At 47.9% G+C, this 20713-nt stretch overlaps 2 protein-coding genes across 4 annotated transcripts in view; one reads left to right on the top strand and one right to left on the bottom strand.

The window, feature by feature from the left end:
* Positions 1 to 13002, bottom strand: part of VASN (vasorin) — an 83068-nt gene extending 70066 nt beyond the window's left edge. The window contains exon 1 of the mRNA XM_033914923.1: positions 12791 to 13002. The gene's annotated coding sequence lies outside the window, so the exon portion shown is untranslated. The remainder of the gene's footprint in view (positions 1 to 12790) is intronic.
* Positions 1 to 20713, top strand: part of LOC117345779 (mitochondrial import inner membrane translocase subunit TIM16-like) — a 638816-nt gene that overhangs the window by 420072 nt on the left and 198031 nt on the right. The window lies entirely within an intron of this gene.

Raw genomic sequence — 20713 nt, 5'->3', positions numbered from 1 at the left:
GTTTCATCGCGCCGCTATTCACCTGAATCCTTACTAGAGGAATGCTGCTTGCCCTGGTCCTTTTCCTCCTTCCTTCATGGAACGGGGAGAGGGGGTGCGCAGTCCCGCTCCACTATCTTACCTTTCCTCCTTCCATTCAGGCGGGCGTGGCGCTGGTGGCAAACTCTTCAGAATAGATCGCCTACTGTATCCCCATTTCTCTCTCTCCTCTGGAATCCTAACTTTGCGTCCGGAGTGGGGGGCCTGGCGGGACTGGGGGATCGAACCTCCCATACCACGACTGTGGGGGATGTCTTGGCCTTAGGTGGGGGGGAATTCCCTTCCTTTGCACAAATGCGGATGGCATGGCACCTACCCCCTGCACACATGTACACTTATTTGCAAATTCACCACTATTTTCACTCCTGGGCACGTGCGCATGGGATAACTGGAGAAGTGGTCCTTTGGACTTGGTTTTTCTTGCCACCCCTACTGCCTCTAACAAGATTTCTATATGGTATAAGGCGGGGAGAGATCATTTCGGAGAGGGATGCCTACGTATCTTGGGGGGTGAGTGGTCCACAGAGCTTGGCATGCAGGTGTCTATAGACGACCTTAAGCCCCTATTTCAAACCCTATACTTACATGTGAAGGCTGCGGGCCTGCAGGAAACACAATACAAAATATTACATAGGTCCTACATCACTAGAGCTAGAGGCTATCACATGGGCTTGTGGGGTACTGACACATGCACTAAATGTACATCCCACAAGGGTGACTATGTTCATTCATTTTTCACTTGCCCCAAACTGCACTTTTGGAGTCAGGTACAGCTCCACTTGGCGGCTGTCTTGCAGCATGCCGTACCCTGGAATCCACCCGCCCTGTTACTGGGAGATATCACGGATTTCAACCAACAAGGACTGGAGTTTTCAGCCCACAAATACATCCTCCACGCGCTCCTTGTGGGCAAACAACTCATCTTAAAGTTTTGGGCTTCTGAAAAGGTTCCGACCTATTGCATGTGGACAGCGAGGATGCAACTCCAAGCACGGTTTGAATTGGACACTTATGCGTCCCGTCCCCAGCCCCATTGGAAACACTATTGCTCCCTTTGGAGGGAATCTCTAGCTCGGATTGCTTAGCCACTCAGTAGAGAGGGCTCCTGCATTGTATGTGTTCGTGCACGTCTCCCATGACTCTGTATATCCTGACTCTGTATATCATGACTCTGTATATCATAACTCTGTATTTTCATGTTTACATCATGTATTCCTCTCTCGGGTAGGGTGAAGCAGGTCACAAATTTGAATAATTGTATATTTCAGTCTTGCATAATTGAGTACCATTCCTTTCTTGCTCAGGTGACTCCAGTCAACAAGAATACAATAAAGACGTATAAGTGTGTGCCCGTTGGGCTGTTTGAGGTATGTTTGGAGGTGTGTGTGATTTGACTGGGGTATGCATGATGTGCGATTGTGGTGGATCGTTTGGGGATCCTTGTTGATGTTGCAGTTTCTCTAATTAGAAATTTTGAGCGAGGGATGCTGGACGGTTCACTGTTATCCCTTATAGCTAGCTGATTGATATTGGCCGGGGTGTTGGGCATCATTTTCATACCACATCACCTGTGCATTCTTATGTTCCTGTTTACGCTTCTGACCCGCTTATATTATGTTTGTTTGGGTGGGTGTATTGAACTGATGATCTGTGGCTCAATTCCCCAGGTACATTGCTATGTTTTCTTATACTTCTGTATTGCCTTTACGCTGTATCATTGATGTAAGTGGCTGTCCATGCGTTTCTTGTCTTAATAAACATGATATTTAAAAAAAAAAAAAAAAAAGAATGTTTAATAATAATAATAATAATAATAACAGTTTATATACCGCAGTACCGTTAAGTTCTATGCGGTTTACAAAAGATTAAAGAAGCACAAGTTGAGAGAACTTAAGGGATGGGAAAACAAGAGGGGGATAGAGCAAGAGAACCGTTATAGAGGGGAAAGAGGAACGGGTCAGCTGTCTAGATATTTCAGGAACAGGTGAGTTTTTAGGCGCTTCCTGAATACCTCGTAAGTGGTGGGCGAGAGCCAGTGGCGTACCTAGGGTATGTGGCACCCGGGGCCCATCATTTTTTGACACCCCCCCCCCCCCCCCCCCTCATGGAAAAATTTTTTTTTTTTTTGCAATAACCATGAAATGGAATAAATGGTCAGAATAGAAACAGGCAGTGAAAATTTTCTTTTATTGAACCTCATTTATGTAACCATTATTCCAAACATAACATAACATAAATTATGTCTGAATTGTCATTGACATCAGAAGTACATATGGAGTAGTTGCAGGTGATGCTTGGGACAGTTCTGATTATGTTAGTTTGGTTTTATGTGTTTTTTGAATAGAAGGGTTTTTATTTCTTTTTTTAAGGTTTTTGTAGTTTGTGGTCGAGGTCAATAGGTTGTAGAGTTGGGGGTCAAGTGTTGCAGCTCGAATGGCTAGGAGGTTGTCGAACAGTTTTTTTCTTTTGACGTTTTTGGTTGGAGGGTGTGTGAATGGTGTGTGAGTTCTCCTATGTCTGTTTGAAGTGGATTGAATTATTTAGCTGAAGAAATTAGTTACCCCCCCCATTCCACACACATTAATTCTCTTCCATTTTTGTTCCCATTATAAAAAAACACTGATAAGTTCCCAGGAAAAAAATACATTAAAATAAGAAGTGAAAACAAAGGCCCCTACAGATGAAAACATAACATAAGAATAGCCTAACTGGGTCACACCAATGGTCCATCATGCCCAGTAGCCCATTCTCATGGTAGCCAATAGTGCTGCCCGATTTAGAGAAAAATATTTCATTCGATTCGATTCACCCTGTTGAATCGATTTTTCGATTAGATTCACTGTTAATGACACCGCTTTTTAAGTTTAAACAAAGTATAACAATAAATTTCACAACAACAATAAATTTCACAAAGTACTTAAAAAAAAAAAATCACATTTTTCCATTAAAGCAGTTCTGGAGACATTTGCTTGAACAGTCTTTTTTCCCAGTCCATAAGCAAGCAATATGAAAAAGATTTCCTTAATTATCTACTCAAACATTTTTGCTATTTACTTTCATTGTACCTAGACTACCTCTTCCTCTCAACACACTGACATGCTACCACCACCACCAACACTAGGAACACCTCACCGAGTATGCCAGCAATGCTTATAAACTTTATAAAACACATTATTATATTTTCTTATAAAGCATATATTTTAACTGAACTCAGCCTTGCCATTCACAAAAATAGAAAAGTTCCCATTTCAAGCTGTCTCATGTACACTTTTCAAATCTAACATATTGTAATCACAAAACAGAAAATAAAATTATTTTTTTCTACCTTTTGTTCTCTGATCAATATTCAAATCTTGTTGGTCCCAGGCTCTTGTTGTCTTGCTTGCCAGGGTCTCCTTTCTCCGTGCTAACCATCCGTCTGCCATCTCTGTTCTCCCCTTCCGTTTCCCTTCCCTCTCCCGGAGATCTGGCATCTTTCCTTTTTTTTGTCTCCATCCACAGATTCACCTTTTCTCAACTCCCCTACCACCCCAGGATCCACCATCTCTCCCTTTCTGTTCCCAACTATCCTCCTATCCAGTATCTCTATCCCCCCTCCACACCATCTCCTGTTTCCAAGTTCTCTCCCTCCCTAAATCTCATTATGCACCATCTCTCTCCCACTCCTCTGTTTTTAGACCCATTATTTCTAACCCCCAAAGTCTGGCATATGCACGTATCTTTGAACCCCCCCCTTCCCTCTCTCCCTCTGTGTACTTTTACACCAGGACCCCCCTCCCCCCGAAGGTCTGTCCCCCCTCCGAAGGGCTACACCCCACCCCTGAAGACCTGCACCCCCCCGAAGGACTTTACCTCCCACCCGAAGGTCTGTCCCCCTCTGAAGGCCTAAACCCCACCCCTGAAGGCCTGCACCCTCCCCGAAGGATTGTACCCCCCACCCGAAGGTCTGTCCCCCCTGAAGGCCTGCACCCATCCCGAAGGCCTGCACCCACCCCGAATGCCTGCACCCACCCCGAAGGCCTGCACCCACCCCGAAGGCCTGCACCCCCGAAGGCCTGTCCCCCCCCTTGAAGGCCTGACCCCCCCTTGAAGGCCTGCCTGCTTGTCCCCCCTTGAAGGCCTATCCCCCCTTAAAGGTCTGCCTGTCCCACCCCCTTGTAGGCCTGTCCCCCCTTAAAGGTCTGCCTGTCCCACCCCCTTGTAGGCCTGTCCCCCCTTAAAGGTCTGCCTGTCCCACCCCCTTGTAGGCCTGTCCCCCCCTTGAAGGCCTGACCCCCCCTTGAAGGCCTGCCTGCTTGTCCCCCCTTGAAGGCCTGTCCCCCCCCTTGAAGGTTGGCACCCCCCCCAAAGGCCTGCACCCCCTTGAAGGCCTGTCCCCCCCCCTTGTAGGCCTGTCCCCCCCTTGAAGGCCTGCCTGCTTGTCCCCCCTTGAAGGCCTGTCCCCCCCCCTTGAAGGCCTGCACCCCCCCTTGAAGGTTGGCACCCCCCCAAAGGCCTGCACCCCCTTGAAGGCCTGTCCCACCCCCTTGTAGGCCTGTCCCCCCCCTTGAAGGCCTGCCTGCCTGTCCCCCCCTTGAAGGCCTGTCCCCTCCTTGAAGGCCTGCACCCCCTTGAAGGTCAGCACCCCCCCCCCCCCGAAGGCCTGCACCCCCCCGAAGGCCTGTCCCCCCACTTGAAGGCCTGCCTGCCTGTCCCCCCCCTTAAAGGCCTGCACCCCCTTGAAGGTCGGCACCCCCCCTGAAGGCATGCACCCCCCCTGAAGGCCTGTCCCCCCTTGAAGGCCTGTCCCCCCCCCTTGTAGGCCTGCACCCCCTTGTAGGCCTGCCCCCCCCCCTTGTAGGCCTGTCCCCCCCTTGAAGGCCTGCCTGCCTGTCCCCCCCTTGAAGGCCTGCACCCCCTTGAAGGTCTGCACCCCCCCCCCCCGAAGACCTGCACCCCCCCTTGAAGGCCTGCCTGCCTGCCTGTCACCCCCCTCCCCCTTGAAAGTCTGCCTGCCCGCCCGCCCGCCCCACCCTGAAGGCCTGATGCCCCGACCCACCCCGAAGGACCATTCGCCCCCCTGGCCTCCCCGCACTACCTATGAAGCAGCCGCAGCAGGATCGCGACGTCAGCTATCTTTGCGCTGCTTAGGAGCTGCTTCCTTCGCCGCAGTCCCGCCCCCTCCTCTGACGTCAGAGGAAGGACGGGACCGCGGCGCAGGAAGCAGCGCCCAAGCAGCTGAGGGATTGCTGACGTCGCGATCCTGCTGCGGGCTGCTTCATAGGTGTGCTGGAAGGTCAGTGGGGTGAGCGGTCCTTCGGGCGTGGGGGGGGACTGAGCGGCAAGGCCGGGAACACCCCCTCAGGGCTGGTACCCGGGGCGGCCCGCCCCCCCCGCCCCCCCCTAGGTACGCCACTGGCGAGAGCAGTTGTTCTAGATCTTTACCCCATAAAGCTGCTTGATGTGAGAGAAGGTGTTCATGGTGTTTTTTTAGTTTGCAACCTCTAACCGGGGGAGAAACAAAGTGCAAGTGGGAGCTTCTCTTGTGTCTGCTGGCTGAGAAGGAGAAGAGGTCAGTTATGTATTTAGGGGCTAGACCGTAAAGAACTTAAAGCAGAGGCAGGCGAACTTAAACTTTACACAATCTTCCAACGGCAGCCAATGTAGCTGTTTGTAGTATGGCGTCACGTGATCAAATTTCTTTAGACCGAAGATAAGTCTGACCAAAGCGTTTTGCATTAATTGTAAGCGTCGCATATACTTTTGGGAGATTGCTAAATAGGCGATGTTACAGTACGAGGGATTGTACCAGGATTCTGAATGCAGAGTTGTCAAAATATGATTTAATGGATTTAAGCTTCCAGAGGGTGAAAAAACCCTTTTTGATTAAGGAGTCCACCTGGTCTTTCATGGTTAGGCATTGGTCAAGAGTTACACCCAGTATTTTAATGGTGGGCTGTATGGGGTAGTTAAGTTTGTTGATGCCTAGTAGTGTTTTGGTGTCAAGCGGGTGTGGTGAAGCGATGAAAAATTTTGTCTTCTCTGTATTGAGCTTGAGCTTGAAGTCTGTCATCCAATGCTCCATCAAGTTTATGGCTTCTGATGCTTTGGGAATGGTTTCCGAGATGGAGTTGGCAAATGGGATGATGATCGTAAAGTCATCAGCTTAATTGAATAATTTTATCCCCAGCTGGGTTAATTGTACGCCCAGTGAGGTCATGTAGATATTGAAAAGCAATGGGGATAGCGGGGACCCTTGTGGTACACCGGATGGGTTGCTCCAGGTGTTGGAGAAATCATTATTGAAACGTACCTGATAGGTGCGGGATAGAAGGAAGCCATGAAACCAGTTTAGCACTTCACCCCTGATGCCAATAGCGTCTAGGCATTGTAGCATTTTTGCATGGTCTACTAGATCATAGGCGGAGCTCATGTCAAATTGTATGATCAGGGCATTGAGGCCTTTGCTTAACAATAGATGCAAAGTATCTAATATAGCCGCAATTATAGTTTCCATGCTGAAAAGAGGTCTAAAGCCGGATTGAGTTTCATGTAGGAGTGAGAACTGGTCGAGATATTCCATCAATTGGGAGTGTACCAATCCCTCCATAATTTTTACGATAAGTGGAATGGAAGCAATTGGTCTATAGTTGGTTACTAGAGCTGAGGATTCTTTACTATTTTTTAGGATAGGGATTATTATTATGTGACGGTTATTGGTGAGGAATTTCCCATTTTTCAGATTATGGGCTAAGTAGTGCAGTAGTGATAGTTTAAATTCAAGGGTGCCGCTTTCATGATTTCTGGGGGACATGAGTCCAGGATGCAATATGATTTGGAGTATTTGTTATATAATTTGATATAGTTATTCCAATCTATGTCTTGAAAGGAGCTCCGAACTAGAAAAAACCTCCCAAACCCCAAGAGAGGAAAATGACTCGGGGAAAGAGACAAAGACCAACTGAACTTTGTCTCTTTCCCCGAGTCATTTTCCTCTCTTGGGGTTTGGGAGGTTTTTTCTAGTTCAGTGATTTTTTCACCTCCACTTCAACAGGGTTCATTTTTTGTTCTTTGAAAGGAGCTCCAGCATTGTGCTGAGCAATATGGCATTGATTGCCTGCCTAGCGCTCTCCACTGGTAATTCTATAACAGGGCACCTCGGATAAGAGGGTAAGCAGTGGCCAATTTCAAGCCTATTCTATAAAGAAGAGTAGGCACCTACTTCTCTTTATAGAAGTCTAATATAATTGACTGCAAACATTAAATGTGCAACCAATCATGAGACATTCTGTAATTTACATACATATCTATGAGCAGTGCACAATATAATTGGCTGCAAACATTAAATGTGCAACCAATCATGAGACATTCTGTAATTTACATACATATCTATGAGCAGTGCACAATACTTTGTCCACCAGCAAACATGAAAACATGCTGGGCATAAGACCGTGCTAAGGAAGAAATGGTTTTACTTGATCTGTGGTCTTATAGTGATCATAAAGCTCAATCTCAGCTTTGGAATCTCACTGGGGTTCCGGAATCCTGCTATTCTTTGAGATGCTGGAATGTTGCTACTCCTTGGGTTTTGGCCACTGTGAGAACAGGGCCATTAGTCTGAACCAGTAAGGCTATTCTTATGTTCTTATAAACGTATTATGAATCTATAAGCCGGGGATATAATACTTTTCATAGCGTCTTTAGACCTTTCCACTTGTTCTTTTCAAACACACTTGTATAGACAATAATTGTACATCTTCAATCTTCAACTTTAACTCCAAGACACTTGAAAAACAAAATGTAAATCACTTATCGTTTCGGCATAAAGCCAGGAGATAGAAACGCCGACACGGTATCAAGGCTGTATCTCCTTAATGAACAACTCAATTGTTTCCCTATCGCGGATCTATTATGGATCCATGACGGGGAAACAGTTGAGTTGTATATCCTTAATGAGCATCCTTGGTAAAGCCATTGGGCGAAACAAGATATAGAATGTCGGTGTTTCTACAAGGGGCCACTGAAATGTTCTCAGCCATACCAACAAAGTTGGGGCAATCTCCACCAAGGGCTTAGTCCAGTGATTTTCCACTTTTTTTTTGTTCTGTTGGAAAAATACAGAATGAAAAAAGTGAGAAAAAAATTGCTGGACTAAGTGTATAGCCATTGATGGAGACTACCCCAATTTTATTGGTTGGGCTGAGACCTTTTTGGCGGCCACTTGAATTTCCTGGCTTTATGCTGAAAAAATAAGTGTTTTGCGTGACTGGAATACTACCATTTAAGCCATTTTCCTACTACCTAAAAGTAGGTAGCTCCTTATAGAATTGCCCCCTTGATGCCGCTCAGTTTTTGCAATGTTGTGTCCAATACATAGCATTAGCTGGTGCATTTGCAGCCATGCATGATGTTAACAGCAACATGTCAGATAAGTAACATTGTAACCCATCAATAGCAGCAAAGTACAGTAGCAGTGCATGAGCTGTTCTGGCCATTGGTATTGTCCAAGTTAAAACTCTGGGATATTACTGGCCAGTAACCTTCTTAACAAACAGTCTTAAATGGACAGAGCGCAGATCATGCTGTTATGTCTGGTAAAATTTGCCACCTTTCTTTTTTTTAATTTTTTTATTTACCACTAATGTAGCACTAATGTAAAGCTCAGGTATACCCCTTATACACTCATGTCACGTACCTTTCAATACCAGACTACACACATATTATGCGCTAAACACAGATTTTTGCAGACCAGCTCCAACTCCTCCTGTAAACAGAGGGGATGTAGTCACACACAGAAAGATACACTTTACAACAGGTCACTGCACCTCCCATGCTGTAAAGTAAAGTTGTCACTGGACACACATCTAAGGATGTCAGATCTTGTATACCTGTCCTCACACAGAAATATGATCTTGAGCAAGTCACTTAAACCTTCACTATCTCAGGAACAAAATTAGTTCAAAAGCCCTCAGAGGGCAGATTACGAACGAGACTCCTCCATGCTAACTAGTTACGCGACCCCCGGTGGTCGGCGTCCGAAGGGAGGCCAATAGTACAGTGAACACGGGGTTTTAGAGTATTCACAGCACATGAATTGGATTTTAGTGATTATTATTTAACATCATTGCCAAGCTTCTGCCCCCATAAGTGACATCATTAAAATCAGATAAGTAACGATAACCATAAGTATACAAGCAATTTACTGTTTATTTGTTTCACGGAGGGCAGTAAGAGGGACTCTCAGAGTGCTATGATGGTCCCTCTTTACAACCATTGCTGGCATTTTATATGTCACTGTTTGGTTGGTGACTGAGCACTTTATAAATTTAATCTACAATTTAGTAGGTTCATAGTATTTAGTATATTTTATTTGAGTTTTTTTGTTGTTGTTTTTTATTTAGACTTGTGGAGTTTTGGCAGAAAGATACCTACCATACCTGAAAGTACTGTAGCTCACCTTGACCTACTCACTAAAAGGCATGAGCTAAATCTAAAATCTCTTTATAACTCAGAAATGTTTCCTGTTATGTATATTTTAAATGTATGGTATAAATGTATGCATCTCTTGGCCTGCTGTTGACAATGTAATGTAGTTTTAGGGTCACAAACTCAGGATTGAGAGCAGAGTGTAAAAAGGTTTTTATTTTATTCCGCTTTGTCATCGATACACTTGGTCTGGAAATTCCTCTCCCTTATTTTTTTAATAATAGAAACATGATGGAAGATAAAGGCCAAATGGCCCATCCAGTCTGCCCGTCCGCAAAAACCATTATCTCTTCCTCTCTCTCTCTTTCTCTGAGATCCTATGTGACTATCCCAGGCTTTCTTGAAATCAGACAGTCTCTGTCTCCACCACCTCTACCGGGAGATTGTTCCATTTTTTAAAGGGGTAGAAAGATTTAAAAAAAAAAAAAAAAAAAAATTAGTACCAGCGTTGGGAATGTATGTGAAGTACACTACAAAAAAGCATGGAGGGCAGCAATTTCAGTAGCAGGCCCTCGATTATGGAACAAATTAAATGGGTCATTGAGACTATGTCAAGATCTGAAGACTTTTAAAAAATCTCTGAAAACTCACCTTTTTTGTTAAGGATTTTTTAAGCTGATAGCTTTCTGATGATGTTGAAACTGTATGAATGATTAACTTGTTAATGAGTTTATGGTCCTCTCTTTTCTACTTTGTATGTAAATTGTAATCCGCTTAGGTTGTTAAGTGGAATAGAAGTTAAAACAAATAAATAAATGTTTAGGAGCTAAGGGAAATTATTTATTCTTATGTTTGAATTTTACACATGTATTCTTGTTTATTCTTCTTGTCTATTTCCCTTCTTCCAGCATGTTAACTTGGCTAGGCTATACTAGAGAATGAAACGGGGACAAACTTTTCCCTGTCCCCACAGGAACTCATTTTCCTGTCCCGGAGAGTTCTTTTCTTGTCCCTGCCCCATTCCTACAAGCTCTGTCCTCATCTGCATGAAGCCTCAAACCCTTTAAAATCATAAGTAGCAACATTCTAGAGCTCAGACTGTGATGTCATAATGCCTCATTCCACCAATGCCTAAGCTCTGTCCTCATCTGCACAAGCCTCAAACCCTTTAAAATCATAAGTAACAACATTCTAGAGCTCAGACTGTGATGTCATAATGCCTCATTCCACCAATGCTTAAGCTCTGTCCTCATCTGCACAAGCTCAAACCCTTTAAAATCATAAGTAACAACATTCTAGAGCTCAGACTGTGATGTCATAATGCCTCATTCCACCAATGCCTAAGCTCTGTCCTCATCTGCACAAGCTCAAACCCTTTAAAATCATAAGTAACAACATTCTAGAGCTCAGACTGTGATGTCATAATGCCTCATTCCACCAATGCCTAAGCTCTGTCCTCATCTGCACAAGCCTCAAACACTTTAAAATCAAAAGTGTTTGAGGCTTGTGAGGTTAAGGCAAAGCTTACAGGAATGGGACAGAGATAAAACTCGCAGGGATGGGGAAAAATTTGTCCTTATATACTCAAATCAATACCCTATATCAGGGGTAGGGAACTCCGGTCCTTGAGAGCCGTATTCCAGTTGGGTTTTCAGGATTTCCCCAATGAATATGCATTGAAAGCAGTGCATGCAAATAGATCTCATGCATATTCATTGGTGAAATCCTGAAAACCCGACTGGAATACGGCTCTCGAGGACCGGAGTGCCCTACCCCTGCCCTATATGGAACTGACAAAAGACCCTACAACACTAAAAGACCTCAATCAAACACAACATCCATTCACACAACCACAAGTGGAAAAAGAAAAAAAGGGGAAAGAAGTGGAGAAAAAGCCTCAGTTCTGCTTCATCTGGCAAAAAAAACTCTACTTCATAAGATAACCACTTGCACATGTGAACAAAAAAAATGTGCAACAAGTCCCCCATGTCATTCGCTAGGTTACAGTAGTGGTGACACTTGCGCTCCGGGCTTCGGGATCTTGCAACAGAAGCCTGAATGCAGGCAACTGCCTGCAGTTTTGTTCTTCATAGGCTGATGACAGGTATTTAATTTTGTCAGCAGGGTGACCAAGCCCTCAGAACTTTTTCACCCTTGCCTTTTTAGGGTAAGAAGCAATTTAGTTTTTGGTTTTGTTTGGTTGTATTTTTTTTTTTTTTACCATGGAATAATCTGATATACCTGAGCTTGCTGAATGGTACCTAGCCCCACTAGGTTTCTCACATATTTCCTTCAGCAAGTTAGGTTTGCGTGCTTTTAAGTGTTTGTAAACAGCTTTTCAGGAGGTAGGGAGGGGATCTGTCAAGCTCAATCAAAATCCTTCACAGCTACTGAGTTTTTCAACACTCCCCTTCCAACTTAACTAGCTTTTTAAATCCTGGCCCTGCCAGACCAGTGACCTGTCCTCTACTAGCCGGGACGGAGTGGAGTTAACTCCAAAAACCTGCTTTGCAACACCTCACCCCAGTTTTGATCAGCAGGTGTCATTATTGAGCACGGCTAGGACCCCTCTCCCCACACAGTGGATAAAATAGCTTCTCAATTATTTCCAAGCAAGACTGTGGAACACATTGCAATTAATAGTCAAATATAATCTGGCACCAACAGCATAGTTGCCAGGGTCATCACAAAGCATGAACAAGAACAGTGACCAGTGCTCCCTAAGGACTGTCCTGGCGTGTGCGAATTTTTCGTAGGTGAGCAACAAATTCTAAAAAACTTTTTTCATGTGAGCTGCAAGGTCAAAAAACCTACAATTTTCCTGATTTGCAAGTATTGTTGTGAGCGACCCTGAAAAATCTGTGAGCGACACTCCTAGAATGTATGAACGATTGCTCATGTGCTAGAGGGAACACAGACTGTGACCCTGGGTGTCACACTGCCCTTTTGAGTTCACCTTTTCGTCTAGCAACTGCCAAGCACCAGGTAAATAAGCAGCAGTCCGGAATAGAAGCAATAACAAGCCACACAGGCACAAGGAGTGAAGCAAATTCCTGCAGTCACAACATTCATCCAAGTACAGCTGGGTAAACTTAAGACACAAAGAGGTTAAGCGACAGCGCCAGCCAGCGCAGAATCCGGAGTGGAATAACAGTATGTTTGCTCAAGGTCACACAGAGGGCTTGGGACCTTAGAATGAAGGTACAGCCTAAGGCACAACTAAGCTGTGGACTAAGGCATTGTTTCAAATGCAAGGCATCCTAACTTCTAAATACTTTACAGAGAAGTCTGTGCATATAACTTTCCGAGTATAGGACAGTGAGCAAAAGTGGAAGAAAAGACTTACAGTAATTTTGTTTCAGAAGTAAACCGGATTTGTACTGAAAGCTGATAAAAGTGTCTCCGAGTTAGTAATGTAAAACAGGACTCCCTGAGCCAAGGACCAGCTGGCTGATGATCGACCAAGCGGCTCCAGAGAGTGCAGGGGCTAAGCGGAGAGGCGAGAGGCGTTTTGCCGGTCCTCGGCACTAGGCAGCGTCTGTCACTAACTCCCTCCGTAACATGAGAACAGCTTAAGCAAGGACTAGGGCTGAGCCTTTAAACAGAGGGGGCGAGGCCAAGGCTCCACACTCAGCTTTCTGACCTGTGATTGGAGCTTCTGCACTCTTGGGCTTTAAACCAGGAGAGGTGTGAGGGAAGTAGAGGAAAAGAGGAGTTCAATGACATTAACTCTTTGCTGGCACGGTACAGTTTCTAGTACAGATTTTAAAAAATAGTTTCACTAGTCTTTAAGCCCGTTATATTAACGGGTGCTAGAATAGATGTGTCTGTGTTTCTTTATCTCTCTCTCCTTGGCCACTGTCTCTCCCTATCTCTCCATGGCCCCTTCTGTCTCCCCCCAGCACACCCCTCCTCCCCCCAAAGCAGCCCCCTTTCCCTCTCCCTGTCTCTCCATGGCCCCTTCTGTCTTCCCCCCCAGAGCAAAGCTGTTTGCTCCAAGCACCCCTCCCCCAAAGCAGCCCCCTTTCCCTCTCCCTGTCTCTCCATGGCCCCTTCTGTCTTCCCCCCAGAGCAGAGCAAAGCTGTCTGTCCCCAGCACACCTCCCCTCCGAAAGCAGCCTCCTTTCCCTATCCCTATCTCTCCATGGCCCCTTCTGTCTCCTCCCAGATCAAAGCTGTCTGTCCCCAGCACACCTCCCCCCCAAAGCAGCCCCCTTTCCCTATCTCTCCATGGCCCCTTCTGTCTCCCCCCAGCACACCCCTCCCTCCAAAGCAGCCCACTTTCCCTCTCCCCCTCTCCCCCTGGCCCCCGGTATTGATCCCCTTCTTACTCTCCCTCCATCCCGGTGTCTTCTGGCCTGGTCCTCTTCAAAGCAGCCTGCGATCGTGTTGGCCGGTTTAAGCGAACCTCGCAGGCCGCTCTCCAACTCGGTAGCACGTTCCCTCTGACGCGATCCCGTGCGTCAGAGGGAACGTGCTACTGAGGTTGGAGAGCAGCCTGCGAGGTTCTTTAAAGCTGGCCACAATCGCAGGCTGATCTGAAGAGGAGGATCAGCGGCGGCGGTGGCAGTGGCGAATGAGGGCGGGAGGTGTGTTCCCTGCCAAGGACGCGGGCAGGGAGAGAGCTTGCCTGCGCTTCCAAATGGTGAGTGAGGGTGGGATGAGGGGAGTGGCCAGAATGTTCCCCGCCGCCGGGTTCTAAAATGGAACACGGCCACGGATCACACACCACAGCGGCAGGGAACACGAAACCCTAAGTGCGCATGCGTGCTTAGGGTTTTATTATATAGGATTATTTTTATTAGGGAAAAAATTATACAGCATAGAACAAAGTGTAATGGGATTTGATATACCACCTTTCTGTGTTACAATCATGTTTGTATGTATTACATGTGGGTGCTTTTTTTTTTTTTTTTTAGTTAAGTCGCAATCTAAATTTTTTTTTTCTATCTGAGACAATGGAGTGACTTGTCCAAGTCAAAAGGAACTGCAGTAGGAATCACCCAGTTCCCCAGCTACTGCACTAACCATTAGACTAATTGTCAAGCACAAAACAATCTCAACTGCACTTTATTTTTAACACACAGTTGCTATATTGAATAATACCAAGACAACTATCCCATCTCCCCCCACCCCTCCCCCCAATACTTCTGCTCGCCCATCCAGCAACTTGGTTCTTTAGGAAGTAGGCAACCCCTCGCACCCTCCCTATTCCTTATCCTCCCTAAATCCCCCTAAGGGCTTTGCTTTCATCCCTCCTATACACCCCCTCACTGAGCTTTTTAGGCAGTGTTCTAAAGTAGACAGTTGTATCAAGATGTTTCCATACAGAGAAACATGGAACATCTTTAGTAAAATGAGATGATTCAGTTCACCCTCTGTCTGCTGGATTACTACAGTCTTTATCAGAGTCTCACAAACTGTGTGCCATGAGAGATTCCAGAATTTTACTCCCCCCACCCCCCTTTTTACAAAACCGTAGCTTGCTTTTTAGTGCTAGCCGCAGCAGTAACAGTTCCAACACTCATAGAATTCCTGTGAGCGTCGAAGCTGTTACCGCCACGGCTGGCGCTAAAAACCACGCATATGCAAGAGTCTGTCAATGTTATGAGCATATGTATGTGTAAGGATAGAACCGCCCAGATAAGCATCATTCTTTAACATGATTGGTCCTTGAAAACTAATGGCAAGTAATTTTATTTTTATTTTTTATGTAGTAGTTATCCTAACTTGAGCAACAATGTTACCATTTGAATCTTCTTATCTTTGCAAACTTGGATTTTGACAGAAATTAAATTTTAAAAAAAGAGAACGACTGCAGATGGCTATTGAGCTGCGTTTGGAGTTAATTTGCACTCAAAAACAAGCACATCCATCGCATTGATTAGCAATTCTATTCTATCTACTTTAGTTTCATTGTTGTTACAATTACTCATACACAGCTTAAAGAACTTTAAATAAATAACTTTCAAATTTAATTTTTTGTTTGTTTTGCAATTTTATAATTTCAACTAGTGTTATAGCCCGTTACATTAATGGGTGCTAGAATATATCTGTGTGTGTCTGTCTTTATTTCTTTCTCTCTCTCTCCTTAGCCGCTTTCTTTCTTTCTGTCTTTCTTTTTTCTTGGCTGTCCATCACCACCCCTTGCCTGCTCCCCCTGTCCATTGCCCCTTCCTTTTACCTCCCCTGTGTCCACCACCACCCCTTCACTGCTCTCCTTATGCAGCAGCAGCCCTTCTCCCTTTGTTTTACCTCCCCCCTGTCCAGCAGCACCTCTTTCCTTCTCCCCTGTCCAACATTAGGCCTCCGTTCCTTTTTCTTCACCCCCCCTGTCCATCAGCACCTCTTTCCTTCTCCCCCTGTCCAGCAGTAGGCGTCCCTTCCTTTTTCTCCCCCCCTCCTCCTTCTTATCCCTATGATATGAGGAGTGTGTGGCACAGTGGATGGAGCTACGGCCTCAGCACCCTGGGGTTGTGGGTTCAAACCCTGCCGCTGCTCCTTGTGACCCTGGGCAAGTCACTTAATCCTCCATAGCCCCAGGTACGTTAGATAGATTGTGAGCCCGCTGGGACAGATAGGGAAAATGTTGAGTACCTGATTGTAGAACTGCTTAGATAACCTTGATAGGCGATATATAAAAAAAAATTTTTTTTTTTTTTACCTTGCTCTGCCCCTGATCAGAGGTTCCCGACAGCCGCCCAGTTGCACCCATTGGAAAAGTTCCCCTCTGCCGCATCCCGCACCCATCCTGACGCAACTCCCGCTGTCTTTCTTTCTGTCTGTCTCTGTCCCTGGCCCCCTTTGTCTGTCTGTCTTTCTGTGTATCTCCCTGCCCCTGTGTCTTTCTTCTTTTCTTTCTGTCTCCCTTCCTCCCTCTGTCTGTCTGTCCGAAGCAGCATTCCCTCCCCCTCCATTTCCCTCCCCCCACACCAGTTCCCTGTGCATCTGCCCCTGTGTCTTTCTTCTTTTCTTTCTGTCTCCCTTCCTCCCTCTGTCTGTCTGTCCAAAGCAGCATTCCCTCCCCCTCCATTTCCCTCCCCCACACCAGTTCCCTGTGCAGCAGCATTAGCGTTTCCTCTACCCCCCTTTCCCTTCCCGCGGTCCCGACTACCAACGCGGTCCTGAGTACTTTGCGGCCCCTCCCCTTCCCTTCCCGCGGGCCCGACTACACATGGCGATTCAAGCAATTGTGCAGCAGTCTTCACACGCTGCTTCGGGTCCTTCTACTGCCCTGATTTACTCTGGAACGTCCCTGATGACTTCATCAGAGACGCGGCAGAGCAAATTAGGGCAGTAGAAGGGCCCGAAACAGCGTGTGAAGACTGCTGCACATGCTGCTTAAATCGCCAGTCGGGCCCGCAGGAAGGGAAGGGTGCGGCGGCAAAGGACTCGGGTCCCGGGCAGCGGAAAGTTGCTGGGCTCCTCAGGGGGGGCGCTGAGCGGCCGCGATCCCTCTTCTCCCAGATGACCTCCCCTTCCCCCCCTCCCGCAGGAGGAACAGAGATCGGCGGCTAGCTGCAGTCCCGGCTTGTGGAGGCGCTCGGCGGCTGGTGACGTATAAGCGCGCATGCGCACTCCTGCAACCACAGACCTACTGATCACGGAAACACGCAAATAGGAGTGCGCATGCGCGGCTAGCCTTTTATTATATAGGATTATACTCTGCTGTGACATACATTTGCTCCATTTAGTATGCCAGAACTAAAGAGGTTTGAGAGACATTGGTCTTTATTTGACTTTGTCTGTTGTCTTATAAATACACTTCCCCCTCCATATTCATGATTTCATTATCCGTGGTTTCAGTTATTCACGGTTTTTTGAACGCAGTCTCCGCCCCCAAATTTATGTCACAGGAAATTGGAGGGATCACCTGAAACCTGCAGCCGAGGCAGAGGCCGATGAACTGATAGGATCTAGCGCTGTTCCCAGAGGCCCTGGCCCACCACCATGCACATATGTACCTGAAACTCAGAGGGCACGCGCTGATTCTATACCTGGCATTTGCCAGTGCCAGGCGTGCAGTCTAATCCGGAAATCCCCCGCCAAATCACAGCAGGTTACTGCTCTCTCCCTCGCGCAGTGGTAGCCCTGCACTCTGTTCTGGAAGCGGTTCTCAGGATCCAGACCCACACAGGAACAGGTCAGGTTATTCACGGTTTTGTGCCTTTTCTAGAGTTTTTTATTTATTTAATTTTTTTTTTTACAGAAAACCCGCAATAGCATACAAAAAGTTATTCACGGTTTTTCTGTATTCGCGGCCATGCTGTTCCCCTATCACCATGAATACAGAAGGGGAAGTGCAGTGATCATAAACTTATTCTGAGTTTATAAGCCAGGGAGGTTCATAACTATATATCTTCTACTTATGACATTGAATAAACCAGACAGTATTCAAATAAGGTAAAATAGTAGATGATGTCAGATTAAGTCTGAAATTGTACGATCTCAGGCAAGTCACTTTACCCTTCATTGCCTCAGGTACAAAATTAGATTGTAAGCGCTCCAAGTACAGGGAAATACCTATTGTATCCAAATGTACTTCAGTTTGAGCTACTACTAAAAAAAGGTGTGAGCTAAATCCAAATAAAATAAATACATTTGGGTTGTAATTGCCTCTATTTAAGTCATTCCTGCATACCTTCATTTAAACAGAGGATGACCAAATTTTGTTTTTTGGTTAAGGCGCCGAAACTGGCCCCAAATCCTTTTTCTGCCTGGTTTTAGTCTTGGTCAAAAGGCTGTGGCCATGATTTTGGCAGAAACTGACTGTGTGTTCAGTGGAAGCAAAAAATTTGTGCTTTGTCCTATTTGTTTGATTCCTTTCCCTCTGCCCACCTGTAGGTGCCCTCTGACAGTCTACTCTAGGGGTATAGTCAGGGTAAGAGTGATCCCCATTCACTTCTGGCTCTACTCTCCAAATGACTGCCATGAACTCTAGTGGCTATGTGCTGTTTTATTCTGGATTGTGCATCAGGCTGGTATAATGCCCCCCAGTGTAGACCAGGGTCTGGACTCAGTGGCGTACCTAGGGAGGGGCGGGGGGGGCGGGCCGCCCCGGGTACCAGCCCTGAGGGGGTGTTCCCGGCCTTGCCGCTCAGTCCCCCCCCACGCCCGAAGGACCGCTCGCCCCACTGACCTTCCAGCACACCTATGAAGCAGCCCGCAGCAGGATCGCGACGTCAGCAATCCCTCAGCTGCTTGGGCGCTGCTTCCTGCGCCGCGGTCCCGTCCCTCCTCTGACGTCAGAGGAGGGGGCGGGACCGCGGCGCAGGAAGCAGCGCCCAAGCAGCTGAGGGATTGCTGACGTCGCGATCCTGCTGCGGGCTGCTTCATAGGTGTGCTGGAAGGTCAGTGGGGCGAGCGGTCCTTCGGGCGTGGGGGGGGCAGTAGCTTAAGGTAGCCCGGCGCAGGAAGCAGCTCCTAAGCAGCGCAAAGATAGCTGACGTCGCGATCCTGCTGCGGCTGCTTCATAGGTAGTGCGGGGAGGCCAGGGGGGCGAATGGTCCTTCTGGGTGGGTCGGGGCATCAGGCCTTCAGGGTGGGGCGGGCGGGCGGGCAGGCAGACTTTCAAGGGGGAGGGGGGTGACAGGCAGGCAGGCAGGCCTTCAAGGGGGGGTGCAGGTCTTCGGGGGGGGTGCAGACCTTCAAGGGGGTGCAGGCCTTCAAGGGGGGGACAGGCAGGCAGGCCTTCAAGGGGGGGACAGGCCTACAAGGGGGGGGGACAGGCCTACAAGGGGGTGCAGGCCTACAAGGGGGGGGGACAGGCCTTCAAGGGGGGACAGGCCTTCAGGGGGGGTGCATGCCTTCAGGGGGGGTGCCGACCTTCAAGGGGGTGCAGGCCTTCAAGGGGGGGACAGGCAGGCAGGCCTTCAAGTGGGGGGGACAGGCCTTCGGGGGGGTGCAGGCCTTCGGGGGGGGGTGCAGACCTTCAAGGGGGTGCAGGCCTTCAAGGGGGGGACAGGCAGGCAGGCCTTCAAGGGGGGGACAGGCCTACAAGGGGGTGGGACAGGCCTTCAAGGGGTGCAGGCCTTTGGGGGGGTGCCAACCTTCAAGGGGGGGTGCAGGCCTTCAAGGGGGGGGGCAGGCCTTCAAGGGGGGACAAGCAGGCAGGCCTTCAAGGGGGGGACAGGCCTACAAGGGGGGGGGACAGGCCTTCAAGGGGGTGCAGGCCTTTGGGGGGGTGCCAACCTTCAAGGGGGGGACAGGCCTTCAAGGGGGGACAAGCAGGCAGGCCTTCAAGGGGGGGTCAGGCCTTCAAGGGGGGGACAGGCCTACAAGGGGGTGGGACAGGCAGACCTTTAAGGGGGGACAGGCCTACAAGGGGGTGGGACAGGCAGACCTTTAAGGGGGGATAGGCCTTCAAGGGGGGACAAGCAGGCAGGCCTTCAAGGGGGGGTCAGGCCTTCAAGGGGGGGGACAGGCCTTCGGGGGTGCAGGCCTTCGGGGTGGGTGCAGGCCTTCGGGGTGGGTGCAGGCATTCGGGGTGGGTGCAGGCCTTCGGGATGGGTGCAGGCCTTCAGGGGGGGACAGACCTTCGGGTGGGGGGTACAATCCTTCGGGGAGGGTGCAGGCCTTCAGGGGTGGGGTTTAGGTGTTCAGAGGGGGACAGACCTTCGGGTGGGAGGTAAAGTCCTTCGGGGGGTGCAGGTCTTCAGGGGTGGGGTGTAGCCCTTCTGAGGGGGGACAGACCTTCGGGGGAGGGGGGTCCTGGTGTAAAAGTACACAGAGGGAGAGAGGGAAGGGGGGGTTCAAAGATACGTGCATATGCCAGACTTTGGGGGTTAGAAATAATGGGTCTAAAAACAGAGGAGTGGGAGAGAGATGGTGCATAATGGGATTTAGGGAGGGAAGGAACAGAAAGGGAGAGAACTTGGAAACAGGGGATGGTGTGGAGGGGGGATAGAGATACTGGATAGGAGGATAGTTGGGAACAGAAAGGGAGAGATGGTGGATCCTGGGGTGGTGGGGAGTTGAGAAAAGGTGAATCTGTGGATGGAGACAAAAAAAAGGAAAGATGCCAGATCTCCGGGAGAGGGAAGGGAAACGGAAGGGGAGAACAGAGATGGCAGACGGATGGTTAGCACGGAGAAAGGAGACCCTGGCAAGCAAGACAACAAGAGCCTGGGACCAACAAGATTTGAATATTGATCAGAGAACAAAAGGTAGAAAAAATAATTTTATTTTCTGTTTTGTGATTACAATATGTTAGATTTGAAAAGTGTACATGAGACAGCTTGAAATGGGAACTTTTCTATTTTTGTGAATG

Source organism: Geotrypetes seraphini, chromosome 11 (assembly GCF_902459505.1).
Source record: "Geotrypetes seraphini chromosome 11, aGeoSer1.1, whole genome shotgun sequence".
Lineage (NCBI taxonomy): Eukaryota > Metazoa > Chordata > Amphibia > Gymnophiona > Dermophiidae > Geotrypetes > Geotrypetes seraphini.
Note: the sequence above shows the minus strand (reverse complement) of the source record. Positions and strands in the feature narration are given on the sequence as shown.